The sequence below is a fragment of the Ceratosolen solmsi genome, unplaced genomic scaffold, assembly GCF_000503995.2.
Source record: "Ceratosolen solmsi marchali unplaced genomic scaffold, CerSol_1.0 scaffold47, whole genome shotgun sequence".
NCBI lineage: Eukaryota > Metazoa > Arthropoda > Insecta > Hymenoptera > Agaonidae > Ceratosolen > Ceratosolen solmsi.
Window position 1 is genome coordinate 4,429,679 of NW_011948419.1, and position 6,622 is coordinate 4,436,300.

At 33.4% G+C, this 6,622-nt stretch overlaps 1 protein-coding gene across 1 annotated transcript in view; it reads right to left on the bottom strand.

Annotated features, from left to right (window-relative positions):
* Positions 1 to 5,185, bottom strand: part of LOC105360781 (uncharacterized) — a 244,055-nt gene extending 238,870 nt beyond the window's left edge. Inside the window, exon 1 of the mRNA XM_011497782.1 lies at positions 5,013 to 5,185. The gene's annotated coding sequence lies outside the window, so the exon portion shown is untranslated. The remainder of the gene's footprint in view (positions 1 to 5,012) is intronic.
* Positions 5,186 to 6,622: the final 1,437 nt, after the last annotated feature.

Below are 6,622 nucleotides of genomic sequence, written 5' to 3' on the forward strand. Positions count from 1 at the left end.
AAATGTCTTCATGAAAGCCGAAAAAGAGAAATATAATGGCCAAATAAAATATTAAAAGAGAGAGAAGTGCAAAAGTACGAGAAGAAAGAAAAAAGTAACTAAAAGAAGGAATAGGAAGAAATCGTAGTGCCGATACATAAGTCTTACGAACAACTCACCAACCGTGCGATTATTTGTTATCGATCGCGGTCAGCCACGCATGAAAACTCACCGCGATATATATTGTCGTAGTATTTCTACCAAGGCTTGAGCACCCTGAATATATGTATATGTATGCTCTTTACAAACTTTTAACAGCCATCCGATAGTATTTTTTATTCCTCTTGAGCTTTTTATATTCAATCGTCTGTAGCTGTATTTCTGAATGAATCAAATGACCATGCGCATACAGATACATTTTTGTTTTAGTGTTAAAATACAATGATAAAATATTTTATTAACATTCAAGTTTAATTCAAAAGCGAGAAACAGAACATCTCCATTGCAAAATTCGTTCTATACTCTATGCATTAGCAATTACAATTTGGAAACGCATTACATTTATTATAATTAATAATTTCAAAAACATTAATTATCTGTATAATCAATGTTTATGAAGAACTGTTTATTTTCTTTTAAAATTGATCAGAAAAATGACTTAAGCCTTCTTTCCATAAATTTCTTCAATACATGATTATCTCCAAAATCAATTTTTGTATATGTAATGGAGATCAATAACTGTAATAGAGATTATTTTTCATAAATTATATATTTAAACATAAATATTCGTTTATTTATATATTTGATTAAATGCTTTATAAGTATTGATAAAAGATCAGTTGTTACTTTTTATGTATGCAATTATCAATTAATAGCAATTTATCATATCCATTATTTACTGAAGAAGATATTTTTATTCCTTTCATATTCTTAAGAATATAGTTAAATAAATACTTGTGCAGAAAGACGCAATACTAGATTAGATATGTGATTATTCTGTTAACAGTGTAAGCAATGAAATATGTAAATTGTATGTTTGATCAAACGCTTTGGTTTAAGATGCTCTGGAAAATTGTTATTGAAAATTCTAGATTATAGGGTACCTTTTACATTGACAAACCGAGGAAATAAAATTTACAAGTCTACTTCATAAAATGAGTATTGCTTAATTCACCAAACAATGCTATATAGGTGAATTAACAACAATCCGGTAAAGTGTAATGGAAATGAGAATGATGGAGAAAAAAGAAAGGGAAATGTAAAGAAATTTGCACGCGCCCAATTAATATTCATAAAGCGAGCCTCCTCTCTTGCACGGCCTCGTAAAACATTCTCGTACATATAACGCCTGAAAAACGACGACATGCCGTTGATTCAGAGATCGCGGCCCGATTTCGGATGCACGCACGTACACGTGCAAAAGAAAGAGAGACAGAACAGGACAAGGAATAAAGAAGGACGACAAGGGATGAACGTGAACTTCTGTAGATTTCTTCTTTTTCGTCACGGCAGCGACTCCTCGACAAGTTTAAAGTAAAATAGTTACCGCGAACGAGATGAAGAGAGATATTTTGGAGCAAGTCGAAATGCACTCTCTCGGGCTTAAGCCAATAAAAAAAAAAAAGAAAAAAAAAGAAAAAAACACGGCATCTTCCGTGAATAGTGATTAATTCGATCGATTAAGGACGTCGCTATGACTGACCAATAAAATGACATAAAATAATTTTAAAATACATCTTTTATTATAAATTTGGCAGGATGATTTACAATTCAAAATGAATAGACTCATTTCGAATAAACTTAAGTTTATTTTTAATATAACTGAACTTATTCTGAATATCAATTGACTTGACTTTAAGCTCCACAAAGTTTGCGTTCAAGATGAAATTTAATCCATTTTAAATGAGTCGAAAATTTGATTAGAAAACTTACCACTGAATGAACAAATTTTTAAAATCTTAAAAACATAGTCAATATTAAATATGAAAACAATATGAAAATGCAAGTGCATCTATTTATGTATGATTGCGATAATCACAATGATAAATTAAACCTCAATTATTCATATATTCAATCTGTAATATAAAAATGAGGTTTAAACTATTCATGAAATATTTAAGATATACAATGAAAAGCAGACTTTACTTAAGAAAACAATTTCTACAGTAATTGTGGCAGCATTCTACATTTGTTCCTTTAATTTTCAGTAATAAAAATAATTACTAATCAAACTAATGTAAAAAAGTTTTTGTAAACTGGATACAATTTTGTATTATTGCATTAATTATTCATATTTGAGAGAAGTTAAAACATCGGCAGCAATTATCGTAATAATCTTTATTTAGCTGATAGGAATATTTTTTAAAATGTTGTAAAATATTTCGTAGAAACATATTTTATGAAGGATTATGGGTTATAATTGTAGTTTCTGTTGTATCATCAATTGATGAAAATGAATGGAAATAAGAATTTTCCAAACAAAATATTAATTTATGTCTGCTTATTCAAGCTTAAAATGTTGTACACATACGCACGCATGAAAATTCGAAATAAATCGAATAAATGTTGAAAAAATTGAAAAGATTGTGAATTGAATATACGATTGCATTGACAATTAATGTATTATTGACGAAAATTTACAGTATCGTACTTAATATTTCCTAAATTTCTGTGCAACATTTGAAATACAAAAAAGAATAAGTTTTAGTAGAAACGTAAAATAATCGTATAATGGTGAAAAAACGAGAAATTAATTTACTATCCTTTATCTTTTAGTTTGTTATTGTTCTCTAATTCTATTTCGGCCTCGGGTCATTAAAAAAAGAGAATAGTTTTCAGATGGATGAGGATCCGACGGCACGGACTCGTAAGACATTGATCTTAGAAAAGTACATTTATTCCTAGTGTGCAAACTCTTGAGATTTATACAGCTCTCCTTCGCTCTAAAGAGACTTTGATGCTGTTCGAAGTACGAGCATATGCCTTTTATCTTTCCTTTTTTTCTTCTTATTTTTAATTTCAACAAGAATTTTTTCGACGGCTATGTGTATTTTTGGTTTTTTGTTTCGGATTACAATTAATGAGAGCCAATGCTTAGATACAAATAGCACTTACGTATGCATATAACTGTGAATTCAATTCAAAGAATTTCAATTAATTCATTTTTAAACTTTTTTAAAACTTGATGCTCATTTTCAATACATTCACAAGAAAATTTTAATTACTTCAAATTATTTTATACATTTAATTTTACTTTTATTTCATTGTCATTATTGTCATTTTTAATTATCACTTAACGCAGTATATGACAATGTCTTATTTTCTTTTAATGTAATTTCCCCTTTGATATACATACAATATTATATGTACATATCATGCAAATTTTATTAATGCGACAAGATTTTTTTTCTACGATCAAAATATATTATTCAATTACTTAAGCTTAATAGATTATTTGATAGATACAAAGTTTTTAATTCATTAATGTGCCAATGTCTTTAATAAAATATCATCCACCACCTCTATAGAACCGTGTGCTTCATTTTCAGGCAAAATAATTTTGCTGACATTACATATTTAACCCCTTGGAACTTGTACTCACTAGCTGGAAATCGATCGAAGTTCAACGACTGCAAATTTCCTAGCTGACACTGTCGATACATATCACATATAATCATGAAATATTTATTATATGAATTATACGTACTTTATACAATATTTATGAAAGCATTAAATCGTCGGAATTTTATGGAAGAAACTTGAACTTCTGATATTCATACGCACTATAAGGCGTAATTTAAAAATCGTTTAATAATTTTAACTATATATATCTATCTATATGTGAAGGTTTTTAATTAATCTTTTCTCATCCGTAATATTTGTTTCATAAATTATTTTACAATGCCATATTTTACATGTACTTTATTGTAAATTAATTCAATATTACATTTTTCCATTATTGCATTATAAATTGAATTGAATTATATCCTTAAAAATTTTAGTATCACAATTTAAATTATTATCAACGTTTTGCAATGATCATTTCAAGTTTGAATTCTTATTCTTTTCTATCACATTGAAAGAATAATAAACTCAAATTATCAAATTTTATCGCAATATTTAATGATAAAATCTTTTTCGATCAATTTTCGATTTTACTATTTATCTGAAAATAATAGATCACAATTAATCATGAATTGATAATATTTATTGTTGAATGGACTGCTTGAATATTTGTTTTACTCTATTTATATAATATATGAAAAACAAAAATAATTCTGTACGACTTATTTTCGAGAAACACTATATATTTTGAACAAAACAGTACTTCTCGTTTGTCAATTAAATTTGTAATAATATGTCTGTTAACGTTCTATCGAGTTGAATTTCTTTAAGGGTTATAATTCCTTGAGCTTCATTATAGTTCTACATTATATGAATGATGAAAATATTTAAATGGAAATTATTTATTTTCATTTTTTGTATTTTAGAGTTAGGCTCTAAGGTTATTGGAGAAATTTTTCAAGTTTCTTATGCTTTAATTCTTGGTTTACGGTATGTTCAAGAAACATAAATTTAGCTACCAAGAAATTTAAACAAACAATCCATAGGCAATCGATTATTGCAAAAAATTACGATATATTGATGTATTTATTATTTAGTATTGATATCGTATTTTAATTATTGAAAACAAACGACTTTGAATTTCGACTATTACGAATCTTTGAAAAATAATTAAGAATAATTTTTCATGTAATCTCCATTTAACCAATTGACGTGCAATAATTGTTTTAATAATTTTAGTGAAAGAAAAGCACAGAAAATTTTATCAATAGTTTATATAAAATAGTAAAGAGTAATTCGTGTATTTTAAAGAATATACTCTGGGAATTTTTGTTAATAAATTTTTGTATAATTTATTAAGAGCACGACTGAAAGTAAAAGTGGAAGTAGTAATGTAGTAAAGTAGTTGTAAAATATCAAGAAACCAAGATTGAAAATGTCACGTGTTAAATGAATGGAATAAGACTCACTTTTACAGCAGCGTGTTTTCGCTAAATCGCTTTGCCTTTCCGCAACTTTTCTACTTCCGTCGCTCTATTATCCGGATGTTCATTGCGGTCATTGGCACCAATCATAACACAAATTTATTTCTCACGAGAGAAATGTTTTCGCACACACACACACACATGCACACACATGCACACACATGCACACAAGCAAACTCACTCTCTCTCTCACTCACTCTCTCTCTCTCTCTCTCTCTCTCTCTCTCTCTCTCTCTCTCTCTTTCTCAATCTTGGCAATAAAATGCGCAGCCCTGTGATATTCGGGTAATCCGAATAAGATTCCTCTTATTTTCGGCTACACTATACACTTCACTGATATATTAATACTTTTTTATTTCAGCTCTTATCTCTCGACACAACCGACCACATGAAAGCACCGTATAAAGGTCACTCGCGAAAAGACAAGAAGCATAGGACACAAACAGTGACACGGCACACGTCTTTCCCTGAATCCTCCTAACGTTTTTATCACCCCTTTACTAAGAACTAAGCAACGTTGCTCTGCTTTGTTGTCGGGGGTAACTAGCCGAGGAGTAGGCAAGGAACTAGCGCTCTCTCTCTCTCTCTCTCTCTCTTTCTTTCGCGCGCCCCCCCCGTACCCTAGTAGCGCAAGTCCGGATAAGCAGGTTCCAAGGTCGCGCACGTTTGCCTCCCAACAAGTCGCATACAGGTGGTAATAGGGTTGTCGAGTCGATCGGCGCTCTTCAGCAATGGAAAATTGGTAATTCCACGGTGGCGGCGCCCGGCACGGGTTCTGAGTCTGCGCCTCGGTCGTTGATCAGCTGATCGCCACGCGCCTCCATACGCGGTACTGGCCGAGCTTACGGCGAGGCATATAAAAAGCTCGGACTACTCCTCCTCTTCCTCTTCCTCCTCTTCCTCCTCCTCCTCCTCCTCCTCGTCCTCCTCCTCCTCTTCTTCCTCCTCTTCCTCCTCCTGGTTCTCGCTACCCTCCTCCTCTTCGTCCTCGTCGAACTGAGGCTCCTCGAGGTCGTCGTCGGCCGCGGCCTTTACGTCTTCCTCCACGTTCTTGTCCTCCCCTATGTACCGGCGCCGCCGCTGGGACGATTCGCACCCTCCAGCCCTTCCAGGTTTTGACTGAATATAATGACAGCAGGAAGAGAAGAAGTGACTTTACAGTAACACTAGAGATGAGCGGGCCAACCTAAGCAATGCTAAATTGAACGTAGAGAAATGAAAATGGAGATCAGCTGGTCACGGGAACTCCGGGGGACGACGGGGCACGAGTCCCTCGATTCCTGCGGGTGTGCGCGACGTGGACGAATGTGCAATGACTTGGGGGGGAGGGAAGCAGGGCTGCTACGACGACGACGAGCAGCAGCAGCTGTAGCTATACGACAAGAAGAGCGCGAGCCGTGGACGCCATCCGCTCGAGTCGGCAGCCGGGCGTGCACTGGCACTTGGCTCTCAGCGAGCCACCGTCTCTCTCTCTCTCTCTCTCTCTCTTTCTCTCTCTTTCTCCCAGCCCCTCTCTCTCTCGCGCTCCCTGCTGCTGCTCTCTCTCCCTGTCTCTCCCTCTCACTCACTCTCTCTCTCTCTCTCTCTCTCTCTCT